Source organism: Chiloscyllium punctatum, chromosome 20 (genome assembly GCF_047496795.1).
Source record: "Chiloscyllium punctatum isolate Juve2018m chromosome 20, sChiPun1.3, whole genome shotgun sequence".
NCBI classification, from domain to species: domain Eukaryota; kingdom Metazoa; phylum Chordata; class Chondrichthyes; order Orectolobiformes; family Hemiscylliidae; genus Chiloscyllium; species Chiloscyllium punctatum.
In genome coordinates, this window is record NC_092758.1 from 81,833,390 (window position 1) to 81,854,221 (window position 20,832).

The following is a 20,832-nucleotide window of genomic DNA, read 5'->3' on the forward strand; positions in this document are numbered from 1 at the left end:
ACAGCTCTGAAGGGCCTGTTGCCACACCGTAGGGATTCTATAATCAGAACCAGCCGATGATTGGAGGAGAAGCCCCTCCCTAATTCTTTAAGTTTTACAATTGGGTCAACTGTTCTGCTTTGGCTACCTCACCCAATAATCAAGGCTGCATGGGTCTTTTAGGGACCTGCCATTCCCCCTCTTTTGAGTATTGCTTAGTTGACCACATCCCTCGTGGAAGCCAATTGTTGTAATGCTGCTATGTATTTCTGGGGTCACCATTTTCCTGACATCTCTGGCAGAAGATACATCTCCAATGCAGATAACTAAACCCTGTATCTCATGGGACTCCAGTTTAATTTTCCCAAAATGTTCAAGTAATTCTCATTCTCAACATTGTCCTCTTCAATCTTGGTGTCTTGGCTCTATGCCTAGCATAGCCGATAGGGTTGGGTGGGGGAACAATACAGCCATCCCATCCTCAAAACAAACACATCTATAACCTTATATCCTAAGGTCAGTTTGGCAGTTCTACGTATGTTCCTGAAAACGGTGTGAAAATGTACAAAGAGAATGCCAAGGAAGTAGGTTTAGTATGACATAGCTGAAAATATATCGCACTGACCGGCAGACATTGTTTTAAACAGAATCATTCTGCACTTACAACAGTGATCTCATAATTTCAAGGCCTCCAACTTTGGCAACTGTTATAAGTTGCTGTTGAGAAGCTGAACTTTGAGTTGAACATCAGCCAATCTATGCAATGTTAAGAGTATTTTTCTTGGTCCAAGACCCTGTTTAATGTGCAAAAAGATTTGTCACAAAGGAGAAGCTAAGGATTCTAATGTTAACTGTAAAGAGAGATTGAAAAAGGGCTTCATCTGTAGCTTTTGTAAGTCAGGGCTTTAATTTGAGCGGAAAAGCTTTATCTTGCAGGTTAGAACTGTCAGATCATTACCTCAGTGAGTATCATAGAAACTTAATTCCTAGTTCAGATGGTGTATGATTTAGAGGGACGTTCTGAGGTGGTGTTTGTTTTATCTGCTGCTGTCTTTGTGTTGAGGTTGCACATTTAGGAGGTGCTGTTGAGGTGTGCTGCATTCTGTGGCTATGGTACTCCAGCAGTGTAGGGATTTAAGCCACTGGAGGGGGCACTGATCAAGCTGCCAGCCTTGGTCATGTTTTATTTTGACAAAGCTTTATTTCCAAAAGATGCCATTTTGTAGGACATCCTTGGGAATGAATTGTACACCCTGTTATGTTGCTGTACATTGACTTACAAAAGGGATTTTGGATAAGTTGGTTTAAAAGCTTGCCTCTAGAACATGGTGAAGATGTCCTGAGTGATCTGTAAACTTTTTCACACAGCGAGAAGTTAGGGTGTGGAATGCATTGCTTGGAAATGTAGTGGAGGCCGATTCAATTGAAGCATTCGAGAGGTGATTATCTGGATAGAAATAGTGTGCAGAGATAGAGGGAAAAAGCAGAAGATTGGCGCCAGGTAACAGAATGGACCAAATGGATGCCTTATGTGCTGTGACAAGATTCAAAATGGCACTGATATCGGGTGACTCCTTGCAAGCTCTCGACAACAGATCTTATTCTCACATCTCTTATAACCATTCCACACTTTTAAACCTACATTGTAAGTCTAAAAATTATTAACAATGTTCTCTTAAATCTTGCTAATGTTGATTTGGCTTTGTGCACCGCCTGTGCAGCTATAACCTTGTATGCCTGGCTCTGTCTCAGCTCCTTATGATCCGTATGCCTATGTTTGCTATGATCTGCTTGTACTGCTTGCAAAACAAAGCTTTTCACTGTACTTAGGTACATGTGACAACAATAAATCAAATCACAAATCACAAATCACAATTCTGCAATTCTGTGAATGAAACCAGTTAGAGAAATAGCTAGGAGAAAAGAAGGTTCCACAAAATGTTGTGAGAATTCCGTGCATGGGAAGGTTCTAGGCTTACAATTGAAATGTTGTAATGCAAAGCTTATACTTCCTTGGCAAATAAGGCCATGACAGATATTGAAGAATGTGGAATTGTGGTTTAAAAATCAACAAATGTTAACAAATCATTGAAACTATTCTGACAAACTGAATATCTGACTCATATTCCTGTGTTCTGAGAAACTACTGACTTACTTAGTGACGGCTTCCTGACTTGCTTCATGTTGTCCTTAACCCTTTTCTAACTTCTTGTAGTTTCACTAATAAGAAAATCCAAAGTCCTGATTTCAGCCATCCTGCAAGAAGAAACCTAGAAGTAGCTAAAACAGTTTAAGCAAGAAGTGTGGAAGGGTGCCATGATGATACCATTTAACATGCCAGTGATGGCAGTAAGCAGTATTACGGTGACCATGTTCAAGCCCTTCCAACACAGCTACCTCTAAGAAATAAGATAGATTGAAATACACTGAATAAAATACACATTCTAGAAAATAAAATCACTGCTTTTCCAGAAAAGAGTACTTTGAGGTCAAGTATTTGATTGCATTGATCAAATGGCTTGCGACTGAATGGAAATACTGTATTAAAAAAAATCTGTGGAATCTGTCAGGTCGATAAGGCATGGCACACAACTACTTTTCAAAGATGGATATCTCTGGCCTATTAAGCAATATTGCTTCAGCATTGGTGGCTGTGTTCATTGCCTTGGCCCTGGGCACTGAGTTGGAATTCCATCCTTAAGTTAATTTGCATTCAACTTCTCCTTTTCTCTGTTTCTTAATTTCTCTGTCTCTCCACTCTTTCTCTCTCTCTAGCTGTGGTTGTTCTCTCCTCTGTCTGCATCTGGCAACTTTGCATGTGCAACTCAAGAGCTCAGATGCCTTGCAGTAGACCCCAAAACCTGTAAACCTATTGCCAATTCCACCAATGACTATGTTTCTGAGAAAGGACTTCATTGTTGTAAAGCACTTCCAGGCATCCTAAGGATGTGAAATTAAAAAAGTATAAATTGCTGGAGAAATTCAACAGGCCTGGCAGCATCTGTGGAGAGCGACACATTTCAGTATGACTTCTTTGGAATGAAAGGTGACAAAGGGTCAGTTACACTCGAAACGTCAACTCTTTTCGCTCCTTACTGATGCTGCCAGACCTGTTGAGATTTTCCAGCATTTTCTCTTTTGATTTCAGATTCCAGCATCCGCAGTAATTTGCTTTTATTTAACGACTGGAAAATGTTATTTTGTATGCTTTTGACAAAGGAGGGACAAATAGAACAGGTAATGGGGGTGGCCAGAATAAAATACAAAGAGGGAGTGCTAATGGTAATAGAGGTCAGATATACAGGCAAAATAGGTGTTAATGGTAGGTAGAAATACAGATCTGCTGGGCTGAGAAAAAGCCCATGTAAACAAGACATTGTGTGGGGAAAAGACTCTATGGGAACGCAGGCCCTTTTGTCCCTTGAGGTTGCAACAATTCCCCCAACATAAATTAAAATTGTCTTTATTTCTGAGCATTGTTTCCTTGTGAGAGGTCACTTTTGCTAGTGGTTAGTAGAGCCATAAACCTAACTGATGTAGTACTGAGCAACTTTTTAGGAAAAGTGTATGTGTGGCTTTGAAAAGCACCTTCTGTGACGTTTGTAAAATTTTGACTTTGAAATGTATGATGCCCTTTTTCCAGGAAATTTTTCAGTTGCATCAAGCTTAAAGGCTTGGTTATTTCAGATATACAGCACAAAACATCATTGCCCCTACACTGAAGGCTGTGACTCTGATTGAGGTACATTCCCTGAGGCATCAATTGCTGTGGCAGACTTCAGTCAACTGGCCATCTTTCAAATACAAGATGAGATTAGATGCCCTACAGTGTGGAAACAGGCCCTTCGGCCCAACAAGTCCACACTGACCCTCTGAAGAGTAACCCACCCAGACCCATTTTCCTCTGAATAATGCACTATGGGCAACTTAGCATGGCCAATTCACCCGATCTGCACATCTTTGGACTGTGGGAGGAAACCGGAGCACCCGCAGGAAACCCACACAGACACAGGGAGAATGCACAAACTCCACACAGACAGTCATCTGAGGCTGGAATCGAACCAGGGTCCCGATGCTGTGAGGCAGCAGTGCTAACCACTGAGCCACCGTGCCCCCCCCCAAAGCCTAACTATTGATTTCTGCTGGGCTGTTGAAGATGATCCCAATCCTGACTGAGTGTGTCTTGACACAGTGTAAGAATCTTGGACTGAATTTTGAAACAAATCGGTACTGCTGCCAGGCCAGCTGTACCAGTTGTGGCCAATCAGAGGGCCAGCAGCTCAGCAGCACCACCAGGTGTGGTGGCCACTTTTGGGACTGCATCTAGATATGAGGGGTTGATGATGGAGGGCACACTCAACACCACGTCAGAGGTTTGGAAATGCCAGGGCAATCACACAGTCCGTGGTGGCATTGCTGCTGCGTGACCACTCAGCAGACTGTAGTGTGCTGAGCTTGCTGGGAATCCAGCAGTGTTCAAACGCCAGTCTGATAACGTGGCAGAGGAACCCCCACCCCACCCAAACTACTACTAGTAAAATGCCTTGAGTTGTCCACCAGAGTAGCGCAGTTGGCCTCCAAGTGGAAAAATATTCCAGGCCTTTCTCAGACACTGGAAAGATGGTGGCAGAGTAACTCCTCCCATTTTACAGAGCTCGATGACTCAAACTATCCCAGACAATAGGTAACATCCACTCCCCTGTGTCAACTTTGCAACTTGTAACCTCACAACATTGAATTCAAATAGCAAGTTGCACCATAACTCTGACCACGACCAGCTAACTTGGCAAAGACTTGTTTTGACCGCACAATTAAATGTTTTTGTAATACCGATTTTCTGAATGTGAGAGTGAGACAGGTTGTCCAATGCGGGTTACCCCAAGAAGGCTCTGGAATTGAGAAACCAATGCCTGTCACATGATGCCATATTTTCTGGAATGTTCGGGAAAGGCAAATTGTGAAGAATCTGTCATGACGAGCATTCTGCTTGAAATATCTTCAATAACAGAATTGGTAGGTCATCGAGAACTGCAAATTGAAGCTCTGGAGACATGGATAACCTTGTGTTTTCAATCTTTTTGGAAAGTGTTATATTTTTAAAAATGACGTGGAAAAGTCAAATATTATCCAGTGTTCCAACAAATAACTGCAGCAGTTGCCTCACACATTGACACTCAGCTGGTCTGGGATTCCCGCTGGGAATTCTGTCTTGCCTGTATGTATCCAATGCAGAGGAAATCTCAGTTTCCAGAATATTGTGTATCTTGGAAGGTTGCTCTGGGGTCAGAAACAAGCAGCTTCAAACTAATATGCACATTTCCTTTCTGGGTTCCATTCCCCAGGGTTTGAATGTTTTTGTTACAAAGCATCATTTTTGCTGTTGATATCCCTTTCAACAGCAATTAGCCTCACTCATTCCTTGCTAAGTTTCAATCGCTGTGATACAGGAGTGCATACATTGCTTCAAGGCAAAATTCAATGCTATCATGCTGGGCTCTGTTTAGTAGTCATGGTTCCAGAAAGTCAAAGTAGACAATCAGCCATAATATAGTTGAATGGCAGAACAGACTTGAGGGGTAGAATGACCTATGTAAATCGATGGAAGGCAATGGATCTTGGAGATGCCCCCACTAAGGGTGGCACGGTGGCTCAGTGGTTAGCACTGCTGCCTCACAGCGCCAGGGACACGGGTTTGATTCCTGCCTCAGGCGAATCTCTGTGTGGAGTTTGTACATTCTCCCTATGTCTATGAGAATTTGCTCTGGTTTCTGCCCACAGTCCAAAGATGTGCAGGTTAGGTGAATCGGCCATGCTAAGTTGCCCATAGTGTTCAGGGATATGCAGGTTAGGTGCAAACGTCTGGGGAAACTGGAGTAGCAGGGGAATGGGTCTGGGCAGGTTATTCTTTGGAGGGTTGATGTGCACTCATTGGTCCTAATGCCGTGTTTCCACACTGTAGGGATTCGATCAAGTATATCATAGAATTTCTACAGTATAGAAAGAAGCCATTTGGCACATCGAGTCTGCACTGACCCTCTGAAGAGTATCCCAGCCACCCCCCATTCTTGCTCCATAACCCCACATTTCTCATGGCTAATCCACCTAGCCCACACATCCCTGGACACTATGGGCAATTTAGCACGGCCAATCCACGCTAACCTGCATATTTTTGAACTGTGAGAGGAAACCGGAGCACCCAAAGGAAACCCACGCACACACAGGGAGAATCTGCAAACTCCATACAGACAGTCACCTGAGTGTGGGACTGAGCCTGGGTTCCCAGTGCTGTGAGGCAGCAGAGCTAACCACTGAGACACCCTAGCATTGTCCAGATACTGACACAGGTCAGAGGTCCCTGGTCTGTGCTGAACTTAACTGAGGAGTCACAACATTCACAAATGTCACAGTTGACATTTGATGAAGTGAAGAGAAGATAAAGCACTAACATTCTGACGGTGCTCAAGAGATGACTAATCTCTCTGAACTTTTCCACATGCAAGATGACCTGTGTCTTCACTCACATAAAAGGTGAAAAGGATCTCATCGTCTAACCTCCATCTCCCAGCAATCCCACACATCTAGGATGATCCTTCCTTGCTGTTGATCAGGTAGAAGTGACATGTCACTGTGGGTGACGACGGGTTCACAGACTACTTCGGAATCTTGACCAAGTCATGCACATCCCTTCATGGTGAGGACCTCAGTTATCATCTGCCGGGAGATTGTCGACTCAAGCACCCTCCCGCTCTTTCTATCTTTCTTCCCTGTTTTAACTCAGCGGCTCCCCTGGTTGTCTGAAAACGTCTTGATGCCATTCCTGGCGGTCGATCACCATTTTAGCCGTGACTGGTCCTCTGCTTCCCATGTGTGGATGCCAATAGAGAAGAACATCATGGAGACTTTGAGATTGGCCCAAATCGTCTGGTGTCTGGGTGTTCGGAGATGGGATAGAGGTTTGGAGATGCAGATTGGGATCCCTTAGATGTAGGGATATAGGCAGAAATTGCCAAGAAAGTCTATACCTCTGATGGCTAATTTTCGCTGCCTGAAATCACCCACAAGTGTTTCAACCCTGAGCACAGGTCAGACATTTGAAGCAATTTTCGGGTATTACCTGGATATTTACTCTGGAAATATTAGACCATTCAATATCTGGTGTAATAGACATGCTGAGTATATATACAGATGCGTACACGCACATGCACACACACACACACACATATACATGCACACATGCGCACACACACAATCACACACACACATGCGCACACCCACATACACGTATGGGAGAAAGTGAGGACTGCAAATGCTGGAGATCAGAGTCGATAGTGTGGTGTTGGAAAAGCACAGCAGGTCAGGCAGCATCCAAGGAATAGGAGAATTGATGTTTCGGCAAAAGCCCTTCCTGATGAAGGGCTTATGCCTGAAATGTCGACTCTCCTGCTCCTTGGATGTTGCCTGACCTGCTGTGCTTTTCCAGCACCACACTCTTGACACATACACATACAGGGCACACACACACACACATACATGCTTACACACATACGGTCACACACAGACACACGTACACACGTTCGTGCACACACATGCTTACATATACACTCATGCTCACACACATGCACACATGCTCGTGCACACAGACATACACATATGTACTCACATGTGCTCATGCACACATACATGTGCACAGAAGCACACTGATGTTTTTTGATTTGTCAAACTTGTCTGATTGTAAAAGTAGGATTTTGCCTCCATGCTTTAGACTTTGCTCCAAGGGGAAATTATTTCTGACTATGTACGTTACCAAATCCTTTCATCATCTCAAACACTCACCCTTTCGTAATAAAAACAAAATGCTTCAGATACTGAAAATCCAAAACAAATACAGAGAAAACAAAGGCAGTCTGTGCAACTTATCCTCATGGTCTAACCCTGTGATCGTTCTCGCAGAATCTGTGCTACATGCATCTAAGGTCAATGAAGAAGGCAGGATTTTGCCAAGTTCCTCGAAGTCTCAGCATCAGTGGAAGTCACATGTTGGCAAACAACTACCAGCTGCTGGCATTTCCCCTCAGTTTTATAGGTGGGCAGCCAGTTGAGGATAGCCACCCACTCTGAGAGCTGTTGGCATAATCAGCCGAGCTTTGAGGAGTCAGTAGGAATCATAGAATCCCTACAGTGTGGGATTGGGCCATTTGAATCCACATCGGCCTTCTGAAAAGCATCCTGTCCCCTACCCTATCCATGTAACTCTGCACTTGCCATGGTTAATCCATAGAACCTGCACATTGTTGGACTGTGGGAGGGAACCGGAGTAAACCCGCGCAAACCCAGGGACAATGTGCAAACTCTGCACAGTGGTCCAAGGCTGGAATCAAACCTGGGCCCCTGGTGTTGTAAAGCAGCAGTGCTGACCACTGAGCCACAATGCCATCCCGAAAGATGCCAGCTGCTGACCAACAGAAGAGCCTTGTACCCTACAGTAGGCAGGTGCTAGGAAAATGAGAAGAAAACCGTGTGTTTTAATTACCGATCTTGTGAAGATTGGTGTCAACAAATGAAATATTATGCATGTTGGAGGAGTGGGAGATCCTCTGTGGATATCATGGGGCTGGTGGGAGCTTGGCATGGTCTGTATTGAGAAATGAAGCGATCCCAATCCTCACCAGCAGTCCACCTCCACTAGCTAGTCAGCTCCGTTCACTGGCAGACTCCTCTGGTGGCAGGTGGCTGATCTCCCCATATCAAAATGCCGGTGACCTGGTAAAAAGGTCCTGAACAAGGTTACCTATCTAGATTGGCATCCCCACTGCTGCTAGCCTGCCCACCATCTGTAAAATTCCGCGGTGTTGGGATGCGGTGTAACTCCACCCAAGGATTTGACTGCCCCCTATCCCCCCACCCGTCTAGTTCACTCCTTGTGCAGACTGCTCCGATTCTCCCTTAGTGAGAAATGTATACGGTAGTCCCCCAAAACTTGAGTAAAGTTCTTCTCATTGTGTTTGAACGCAGGTTTTTTGCAACACAACCATCTGTGTTCCAGCCCACTTGGCATAAAAGTCAACGCTCTGCTTGTCTTTGTACGCATCACTGAAGGAAAGAGCTAACCCCATCTCAGCATGTTGGGAGAGAATCACTGAATATCCCCCAGTGTAGGAAGGATGTTGTGAAATGTGAAAGGGTTCAGAAAAGATTCACAAAGAGGTTGCCAGGGTTGGAGGATTTGAGCTATCAGGAGAGGCGGAAAAGGCTTGGGCTGTTTTCCTGGAGCATTGGATGCTGAGGCGTGACCTTATAGAGGTTTATAAAATCACGAGGGGCATGGATAGGGTAAATAGGTCTTTTACCTGGGGTGGGGGAGTCCAGAACTAGAGGGCGTAAGTTTAAGGTGAGAGGGGAAAGATTTAAAAGGGACATAAAGGGCAACTTTTTCACACAGTGGGTGGTGCATGCATGGAATAAGCTGTCAGGGGAAGTGGGGGAGGCTGGTGCAATCACAACATTTAAAAGGCATCTGGATGGGTATATGACTGGAAGGATTTAAAGAGATATGGGCCAAATGTTGGCAAATGGGACTAGGTTATTTTAGAATATCAGGTCGGCATGGACGAGTTGGACTGAAGGGTCTGTTTCCATGCTGGACATCTCTATGACTCTATGACTATGTAAACATGTCAGTCAATCTTGGTTCCTCTAACGTCTCTGGAGCTAAATCTCAATTCTACTAGTTTACGAAAAGTGGGAGGAGGCAATATAAATTCCCTCCTCTCTGACCTAGCTCGAACCTTGTGAATTTGGGATTTGGTCCTACATTTATTCTCCAAGTTAAACAGCTTTAACACAAACAGAATTCAAGTGGCCTGTAATTTTGTATTCCTAGAGTTTATTCTTTCAGTGTCTAAAAATGTCACAAACTATTTTTCTTTTATTCCTCATGGGAGGTGGATGTTGCTGGCCAGCCAGTATTTATTGCCCAGTCAACCACATTGTTGTTGGTCTGGAGTCACATGTAGGCCAGACTGGGTAAGGATGGCAGATTTCCTTCCTTAAAGGACATTATTGGACCAGATATGTTTTTTTTTCCCTGACAATTGGCAATAGGTTGTGGTTATCATGACACTCTTAATCCCAGATTTTCATTACAATCAAACTTCACCGCATTTCCGAAAGACATGGAAGCATTGGAAAGGGTGCAGAGGAGATTTATCCGGATATTGCCTGGTATGGTGGGAAGGTCTTATGAGGAAAGACTGAGGGACCTGAGGCTGTTTTTGTTACAGCGATGAAGGTTAAGAGGTGACTTAATAGAGGCATACAAGACGATCAGAGGATTAGATAGGATGGACAGTGAGAGCCTTTTTCCTTGGTTGGTGATGGCTAGCATGAGGGGACATAGCTTTAAACTGAGGGGGGTGATAGATATAGGACAGATGTCAGAGGTAGGTTCTTTATTCGGAGATTAGTAGGGACATGGAACACACTGCCTGCAACAGTAGTAGACTCGTCAATGTTAAGGGCATTTAAATGGTCATTGGATAAACATATGGATGATAACGGAATAGTGTGGGTTATCATGATTTGGAGATGCCGGTGTTGGACTGAGGTGTACTAAATTATAAATTACACACCAGGTTATAGTCCAACAGGTTTAATTGGAAGCACTAGCTTTTGGAGCGCTGTTCCTTCATCAGGTCCACAACCACCTGATGAAGGAGCAGTGCTCTGAAAGCTAGTGCTTCAACTTAAACCTGTTGGACTATAACCTGGTGTTGTGTGACTTTTTACTAGTGTAGGTTAGGTGGACTTCAGATCGGTTTCAAATGTTGGCGCAACATTGAGAGCTGAAGGGCCTGTTGTAATGATCTATGTTCATCATCGACCTTGGCAGGATTTGAACTTAGGCCCCCAGAACGTTGCGTGGATCTCTGGATTAATAGGCGTACAATAATACCACTAGGTCATCGCCTCCCCCTAATGACTTTGTATGACTTTGGTTTTAAATATTCTGTTTGTTATTGGCTTGGGTTAGTCTTGCAGGCAGCTCCATAAACAGACTGTCAGACGAATATACACACAGACAGGCTCTTTCTTTGTCGGAAGTTGGTGATTGAGTCCAGTAATCAGATGGACCTAAACTGCGGCCTTGGTGTGATGATTGAAAGTTTTATGAGTCGCATTTGCTGAATCTAAACAAATGCCACCACAGCTTGAGTTTTGAGCCTGTCCCAGTCTGCACAGATGAGAAACAGAGGTAGATTTGCTGCTTATTCACTAATGTCAGTGGTCACTGTGCACAACATAATCATTTGGAGGGTAGCACTGGTCCTTTGAATTGGAATCAGAATTAGGTTTATTGTTGTGTACTCAAGTTAGAAAGAACAGGTGCCCAGTGAAAAGTGTACAATGTCACCAACACAATCTTAGGTACAAAGCTATGGCAGGTCTACTATAGTCAGCTACTTGGCCGTGGTTGTCTTTGTGTGTTGTCTATGGGAGTCAGAATTCCCTCTTTGCATATCCGCCCATACATCTTCACCAGGCGTCTGTGCATGCTGATTAGCGTGCTGACATTATTCCCAACGTTGACTTCTGGTTTTGGAAATTGCTACTGCACACAGCTCGTAGAGAAGGATACAAAATTAGACAGAAAGTACGTGGGAGCCATTAAATGCATCATTTGTAATGTGAGGTGGAATCTTATTGGGGTGTGAGGGCCAGAAATGAGGCAGAATGGGACATCGAGTGACCAAAGCCCATCTTGGTGTCAGAAGCAACTTAGGCCATTGTTTTCCTTTTCACAAACGATGTGGCAGGATTCTCACTGGACAATAGCAAGTTGCCAATTGTCTGTTATTATTGATTGTTAAGCGCCTCGCTAATGATCCAGCTCAGCTCATTAATACTCAGCTTCCCATCTTGTGAAACTCACTAAACAAGCTGAAAATTGGGCAAAGCCTATAAAGAGACCAGAGTGAGGACCTGGTGGATTGAGCTCACCACTTTCTCTGAACTATCGCTACATTGGACACTGAGCATCAACATCTCAGGTGGCACGGTGGGGGCTCAATGGTTAGCACTGTTGCCTCACAGTGCAAGGGACCCTGGTTTGATACCAGTCTCGGGTGACTGTCTGTTTGGAGTTTGCACATTCTCCCTGTGTCTGTGTGGATTTCCTCCCACAGTCCAAAGATGTGCAGGCCATGCTAAATTGCCCATAGAATTCAGGGATGTGCAGGTTGGCACATTAGTGAGGGGTAAATATAGAGTAGGGGAATGGGTCTGGGAGAATTACTCTTCAGAGGGTCAGTGTGGAATTGTTGGGCTAAAGGGCCTGTTTCCACACTGTAGGGCTTCTATGATGATCTCAGGGACACCAGCCACACTCATCTCACATCCATGGACATTGACATCCGACACATGCCAGCCTCTAAGAACCCTCATGGCACATGTCTGATCCACTGACAGGATGCTTCTGCACTTCAGTACTTCACTATGAGGGGCACCAGTAACTCTCACTGTATAAGGGTTGGAGGGTTTGAGCTACAGGGAGAGGCTGAATAGGCTGGGGCTGTTTTTCCTGGAGCACCGGAGGCTGAGGGGTGATCTTATAGAGATTTATAAAATCATGAAGGCTTGGATAGGGTAAATAGGCAAGGTCTTTTCCCTGGGATGGGGGAATCCAGAACTAGAGGGCATAGGTTTAAGGTGAGAGGGGAAGGATTGAAAAGGAACCTAAGCGGCAGCATTTTCATGCAGAAGGTGGTGTGTGTATGGAATGAGCTGCCAGAGGAAGTGATGGAGGCTGGTATTACTACAACAAAGGCATCTGGACGGGTACATGAATAGGAAGGGTTTAGAAGGATATGGACCAAGTGCTGGCAAATGGGACTAGATTAATTTAGGATATCTGGTCAACAAGGACGACTTGGACTGAAGGGTCTATTTCCATGCTGTATGACCCTATGGCTCTAATGCTGCTGTTAAGGACACTGTGTGCTCACAGACCCACACCCAGCTCATGGTCTGGACCAGGCTGCACCTCCAGCCTGTTTGCTTGCTGTCAGAGCTCACTCCCTCTGAAATATTCTGAATGCCCTCAGCATCCCTACCTTGCAATGACTTGCTTTGTCTTTGTGTACTCTGGCCCATCTGCCAGAGATAGCAGGCTCATATTAATACTGCCTGGCTTTGCCGTTTAACTCTATCAGAAAGCCAGGAGGCCTCCGTCAAGTCAAGGGGGATGAGCTTTGCTCAGGGGATCCAGGTATGATAAATCCTGGTACGGGCGACTTGGAATGAACTGGGGACGGCCAGCGAGCCTGGAGGGGAGCGGAGATGGCCAGCGGCCGGAAGGGGAGTTGGGACAGCTAGCAAGCCCAGAGCGTAGATGGCTATCGGTTGGGAACCAGTGGACCCTGGTCAGACCACTTGGAAGCCCTTATAGAAAGATTCTAATGTCTTTCTTCTTAGCTTTATTTCTTATTTTCCTGACATATGCTATGTATACCTTGGAGTGGTCATAATCAAGGTTCTCTCCACATGAGGGGTGAGGAGCAGAATGTGGAGCAACTTGGCACCCATTTTGAGTGCTCCTGCTCTATCATGGACTGGAACCTCCCGGAACGAGAAAGAGGCAGGACTTAATAGAGGCTAAAGAGGTGGACTTAGCTATTACTTTTTGTGCAGGCTGGGAGGTGTCCTGAGTTAGTGAGTGGGCAGTGCAGAGGGTGTGCAGGGTTAGTGAAGTCAGGAGTTGGAATGAGTGAGAGCGAGTGAGGGTCAGTGTTGCCATAGTGACAGTGGTAGAGCTTGTGTCTTGGACGGAGGATGAGAACACAGTAGTGGAGATAGTGTGAGGTATCAGAGAAAAGATTACCCCGTTGAAGTGGAGAAGATTATTCATCTTGTTCCCAAAGGGCTGGGCTTTCCTCCACACGCCTCTGACCTGGATGGCAATTTTGGACCAGGCTGGCGTGGTCTTGTGTCGTGGCCCCCCACTGCTGTTGCTGGGGGAGGAGGAAGTCCTACGTCACCCCTCACCCAATCCAACCAGAACCTCCAGGTAACTGCCCATGAGGTGTGCCACTGATTTCGCCCTGACAGCCATATCTGGGGCAAATGTCAGCATCTGTGCATGGCAGCTCCAGATGATGGCATGGGTGCAATGGATGTCAGTCTTTTGGCAGACATCATCAGAGTGGTGAGCTGTTTAGGGATGACACAGAGGGGGCTGAAATTGGATATCAGTGATGCCAGAGGGGCAGTGTAGATAATGAATGAGTCATAGAGTCATAGTGATGTACAGCACGGAAACAGACCCTTCGGTCAAATTCGTTCATGCTGACCAGATATCCTAACTAATCTAGTCCTATTTGCCAGCCTTTGGCACATACCCCTCTAAACCCTTCCTATTCATATACCCATCCAGATGCCTTTTAAATGTTATAATTGTACCAGCCTCCACTACCTCCTCTAGCAGTTCATTCCATACACGTACCACCCTCTGTGTGAAAAAGTTGCTCCTTAGGTCCTTTGTAAATCTTGCCTCTCTCACCTTAAAACTATGCATCCTAGTTTTAGACACTCCTACCTTGGCTATTCCCTCTTTCCATGCCTGTCATGATTTTATAAGCCTCTCTAAGGTCACCCCTCAGCCTCCGATGCTGCAGGGAAAATAGCTGTAGTTTGTTCAGTCTCTTTTTGTAGCTTATAGCCCCCAACCCTGGTGGAGTAAAGATTTGGTAAAATAAGGTGAGAGAACTCGCTAGGCCTCATGGTGAAACACCCTCCAAACAACTCTCAGTTAGCCACAACAAAGCAGAAGATTAAGCCCATGGTGCCAAAGTGATGCAGCTGAAATTGTAGGGATTTTCGAGAGCTGATAGAGAGCCAGCTGCTGAAAGGAACAACAGTTAGAAGTAAAATGAAAATAAAGTTGGCAACTTTGAATTACTAGGTGAAACAAGATGTTTCCATTTCCTGTTGCTTTTGAAAATGAAGGGAATTATCAGACAGAATTGGAATTGTTTACCAAATTCAGTGACAAAACTTTGAAATAGGAATGGAATGAGTACAACTCCATACATCATCTCCACATTATCCTGTCAAGTCGAAAGCGAATTGCCAAAGAGTTTGTAAAGAAATCAATCGGCAAAAGCCTTCAAGTAGCAACAGAACAAATACAACACCATATGTCATCTCCACCCTCTCCCCCGTCAAATGGAAGGGTTGAGGCAGATTTGAAAATTGCCAAAGTATTCATAAAGAAATCAAGCAAATGCAACATAGGCTTGGACGTGTGGAGAAATATAGCTAATGAAGCCATGGAAAGTAGTCCAGTCCAAGCAAAGATGTCTCGACATGCCAAACTACTCTCTTATAGCAAGTGAAGTATTTAGGCCAGCGTTGGGAACAGGATTGGATGACAAGTTCAAGGTAAAATGACAGAAAACCAAATTTTACTTTGCAAAAACTTCCAAATCGTTGCCAGAACTGATCACTGGAGAGCTAGTCAAAGATCAAATATCCAATTCTCTCAATGAAATTCTACCCTTGTGGCAACTTGGGAGCTGTTTAGAGCAGTTGTCACCTCAGTTGTGCCCAGTGACCTCGAGCGGTCAGATATACCACCACAAGTACAGATGCAGACATGCCACCATAGAAGTTGTGCCTACACTGCAAGCAATGGCTCCGAGTCATAGAGTCACAGAGATGTAACAGCATAGAAACAGATCCTTCAGTCCAACTTGTCCATGCTGACCAGATGTCCTAACCTGATCTAGTCCCATTTGCCAGTACTTGGCCCATATCCCTCCAAATGTATCCTATTCGTATACCCATCCAGATGCCTTTTAAATGCTGTCATTGTACCAGCCTCCACGAATTCCTCTGGCAGCTCATTCCATACACGCACCACCCTCTGTGTGAAAACGTTGCCCCTTAGGTCCCTTTTATATCTTTCCCTTCTCACCTTAAACCTATGCCCTCTAGTTCTGGATTCCCCCACCCCAGGGAAAAAAACTTGTCTATTTATCTTATCCATGCCCCTCATGATTTTATAAACCTCTGTGAGGTCACCCCTCAGCCTCCGACGCTCCAGGGAAAACAGCCCCAGCCTATTCAGCCTCTCCCTCAAATCCTCCCAACCTGGCAACATCCTTGTAAATCTTTTCTGAACCCCCTACACAAGAGGACAGAATGACTAACTGTCTCAGAGGTGCAATGTTCCCTAGTGACTGCAGAACTTACCTTGAGACCGAAACCTCCTGAATGAAGAAGAAACATCTTGGAACAAGCAGATAGCGGAAGAACACTCAATAGTGACACAAACATGGACCAGCAGAGGACCTCCATAATTTAAACATTTTGTAGGCAATGCATGTGCATTGACTGAAGGAAGTGTAACAGATCACAGTTAACACTTCAGTGTTAATGAATGATGATTTCCTTTGTGGCCATATGTACAGGGTAATTTGTAACTATAAACTATAATTCTAGTAATTTTTTTTGTTGTTTTCTATGTGGAAAGGGATATGTTTAGTAAACTCAATTGAACTTATTGCACAGGGCTGGTCCCTGTCGTCATGTCACTCTGACTTGTACTATTAATGTAGTTCTGTGGGAGCCATTAAACATACTTTATTTTGAAAATAAAGGATTCCAGTGAATGGGTACTTCACAGAAAAACTTGCGATCTCAAGAGGAATCAGTTTTGAGCACTTGAGGTAAATTTATAGTAGCAGATAGCTGACTTCAGTGTGCTGCACAGATAAATGTAGTTTGAAAGGATGTTTTGAATGTTTGCCTTTCTTCCTTAAGCTGTGATGACAAATGAGCTGTAAATGTGGTGCTGCCAACAGCTCACTCTGAGAAAACAGTGTGGTTCGGCTTGAAGTGACTCTATCTCACATCACTGGAATTTTTGTCTTGACTATAAACGTGGCAACAATGATGAGGCCACACACGATGGATATCAGCATTGCAGGACAGACTTTGTAAACTGTAATTTGTTGTGTTACAGAGCAGCATGGCCCCACTGTCTAAAGAAAAAACACTCCTGATTTGACTTTTGAATCTCAGCCAACCTAAACAATTGTGTTTGATGAGACAGCTGGGACAGGGAGGGAGTGAGGGAGGGGTAGGATTGAGCACAGGGAGGGAGATGGTCAGTGAGGGACGAGCAGGATTGAGTATAGGGAGGGAGAGGGTGAGGGAGTGGCAGGATTGAGTACAGGGAGGGAGGGAGAATGTGAGGGAGGGGCAGGATTGAGTATAGGGAGGGAGAGAGGGAGTGAGTGAGGGAGAGGATTGAGAACGAGGAAGGAAGGAACGAGTGAGAGGTAGAGTTGAGTAGAGGGAGGTGTGGAGTGAGTGAGGGAGAGGATTGAGGACAGGGAGGGAAGGATTGAGTGAGGGATTGGGTTGAATATTGTGAGGGGAGGATTGAGTGAGGGACAGGGTTGAATATAGTGAGGGAAGGATTGAGGCAGGGATTGGGTTGAATACTGTGAGGGGAGGATTGAGGCAGGGATTGGGTTGAATACTGTGAGGGGAGGATTGAGGCAGGGATTGGGTTGAGTAAAGGGAAGGAAGGATAAGGTTATTTGCTGGCAGTGAGGGTGGAAGAGGGGTCCTGGAAAACACTCCATGGCTGTTTTCAAGCCAAACAGAGACAGAAGATGCTGATGTCTGAAAAGAAATTGTGGTCCGACTGCATTCAGAATGAAAGATCAACATGACAAAACAGATGAGCAACATGATGAAAAGATTCACAGAACATGCATTTCACAGAGGCCATTAAGTGATTCTCGCTTTGACCATAAAAAAAATTATCCCTCATTTCCCTCAGTAAAAATATTCTGTCTTTATTTTTCATTGGGGAGAGGATGTGACTTGAAACTCTGGCAGTGACTAGTTCCATAAATGCCACATAAATACAGGAAGGAGGGTAATAAGATTACTGCAGGCTTCATTACAAGTACCGATGCTGTAGCTGTTTAAATGAGATACAAAGGCATCTGTTCTATATCTCAAGGAATTGTGTGTAGTGCGGTGAAGGTCAGAATATATTAGTGCGATAATGGAAGCACTCTGAAAGTTGTGTCTCTCATTGGCTAGCATTGCATGGTCACAGCCTGCACTGTGACACCTCATGAGAGTGGCTTTTATCATTGTGAAACACTTGTGCTGTCGGAAACATATTCTGCACATTGTCAGCTATGCTCAGCTTTCACTCCCAAGTCCTGCCTGGCACCTAGAGTATGACACCAGTATAAACAGAGCAAAGATTAATGTGGCTCTCGTAATGAGACCACACGTGAGACTCTGTGAAAGAGCAAGCTGCTTGCCTGATGCCAATAAAGAGACCTGAAAACCTCAAAGACAAAATTCTGACCTTGTAAAATTAGTTCTAAGTCCCAACCTGAACTGCTGAGGTTAAACAAAGTGTCATTATGATGTAAACCAGAGACAGCAACAGGAAAAGCACATTCCCAAGCTTTGATATATTTTATGGATTTGACTGCATGAATGTGTAAAGAAGTATTTTTATGAATTAGTGCACATTCCCTAGCATATTAAGTTTGTCAAAGAATGAGATTTCATTTCTCAAGGCCACAGACGACAGAAATAGGAAGATATGAGGCAGAATGTTGGTTAGACCACATTCAGTACATTGCATGGTTCTGGTCTGTGGAAAGGATGCAGAGTGCTGGAGTACACCCAGAAAAGATTTGCAAGGATGTTGGAAGATGTGAGAGGATGTAACTATCAGGAAATATTTCAGCGGGCTGGAACTCTTTCATCTGGGAAATATAAAGCCTCAAAGAAAACCTGATAAAAGTCAAAAACAAGGTGGATTCAACAAAGATATTTCCACTTCTAAGTAAGTCCAGAACAACAGATTAAAGATTTTTAAAAATCAAATAAAGAAATGAAGAGGAATGTTTTGAAGCAGACATTGGAGGAATTGGGGTTATAAGATAATTATAACTTTCGTGGAGGGGTTCAGAGGATCTCAGGAGTTTAAAAGTGGTCTCTTAACATGCAATATTTTGTCGGGGCTGGGACACTGAGTGGTTGAGGAATCAAGAATCTGGGAGCACAGTATCAAGATAATACTCCGGTCTATACACCTTGTGTAGATCAGAACCATGCAAAGTACCAAATGTGGTAAAAACGAAATTCTGTAGAAGTGTCCCATGATCTCCCTAATTTATAGGCTCTGAGTTGAGCAATGTAACTTCACTTTTTGATAAAGCTAATATGCTGGAGAAGGTGGACTAGCTCTTAAAAATACTTCCTCACTTTGAGAATTGTGAACCTTTGGATGTCTCTGTCCCAAAAGGTTATGGGAACGCTGTCATGGAATACCTTTAGAGCATGAATGAACAGATCTTTGGTCTCGCGCAGAATCAAGGATTATGGGGAACGGATAGGAAAGTGGAGTTGAAACCCAAGATCAACCATAATCATATTGAATGATGGAAGATGCTAGATGGGCTGAACGGTCTACTCCTACTGCTATTTCTTTGTTCTTCTGGGTTAATGAAAGATTTAACCAAGGTTTTTAAAATTGACAAATATTTTAATGGTTAGTCAGGAAATGACTTTTATCCACAGAGGTCGATAAGAGGTCATCATTGAGTAATCATTAATCTAAAACTCCATAGAAATTGCTGTAAATAAATGTTTTCTTCAGACCAGCCCTTGATGCTGTTCATCCTTTAAAGGAGCATCGCCTGGTTTGTTCTTTTTGGACAATAATTTGAAGAAGGAAATCTAAAGATAGCTCATTTACAGTCAACCCTGCCATGTCTTATCTGTCCCTTGCTAAGATGCTGTTTTTAGATTGTGACAAATGACAGGATGGTCATCTCTATTGATGCAGGTCATTGAATATCCCACTCACCATTGACTGTATGTGACAGCGAGTGACCGACTGAAACCCGGGAGGAAATGCTTCTTCTCATTGTATTAGAGTAGACTGACATTTTAAAAAGATTTCTTTGTGGAGAAGTTTAATTAATTACCAACCATCTAGGACTTGCCCTTCTTATCTAAAATTATCAAACCTGTCACCATCTCTCTGTACTCAGCTCTCTCATAGCTCCTTGCTTCATTTGCCTTCAGTTTGCTTCCACCAACATCACAAACCTCTTCATCAATGGCATCAATGTTTATCCTGTCTGACTATCGCAGGTTATCCCACTCGGTTCTCCATGAACAATGCAAGCCTTTGCCACCTCCAGACAGAATTCACATTATTGATCTTTCATTGGATATAGGCATTGTTGGCTGGTTCAGGAATGATTGCCTTTCCAAGTGGCCCCTGAGAAGATGGCACTGATCTGCTTTCTTGAATCTCTGTAAGTCTAGCAGACAGAGCCAGGTTAATGAATGCAGCGAGATAAGCAATCTAAAGTGTATATATTTTAATGCAAGAAATATAACAGATAATGCAGATGAGCTAGTGTCTGGATTAGTGCATAGGATTATGATGTGGTGGCCATTGTAGAAACCTGGTTGAAAGAAGGGTAGGTTATTTCAGAGATTAGATGTTTCAGGTGAGGTAGAGAGGGATGTAAAATGGGAAGGGGGTGTTGCATTAATAATTAAGGAGAATGTCACAGCTACACAAAGAGACAACATCTTGGAGGGCTTATCCAGTAAGGCCATATGGGTAGACCTCAAGAATATAAAAGGTGCAGTAAGAAATGTGAGGTTATCCCAATAGCCACTAGGAATTAGAGGAACAGATAGATAAGCAGATCAAGGAAAGATGTCAAAACCACAATATTGTGATATTGGGTGATCTTAATTTTTCCAGTATTCATGGGACTCCCTTATTGTCGG

At 44.1% G+C, this 20,832-nt stretch overlaps 1 protein-coding gene across 2 annotated transcripts in view; it reads left to right on the plus strand.

The window, feature by feature from the left end:
• Positions 1-20,832, plus strand: part of adam19b (ADAM metallopeptidase domain 19b) — a 173,958-nt gene that overhangs the window by 32,048 nt on the left and 121,078 nt on the right. The window lies entirely within an intron of this gene.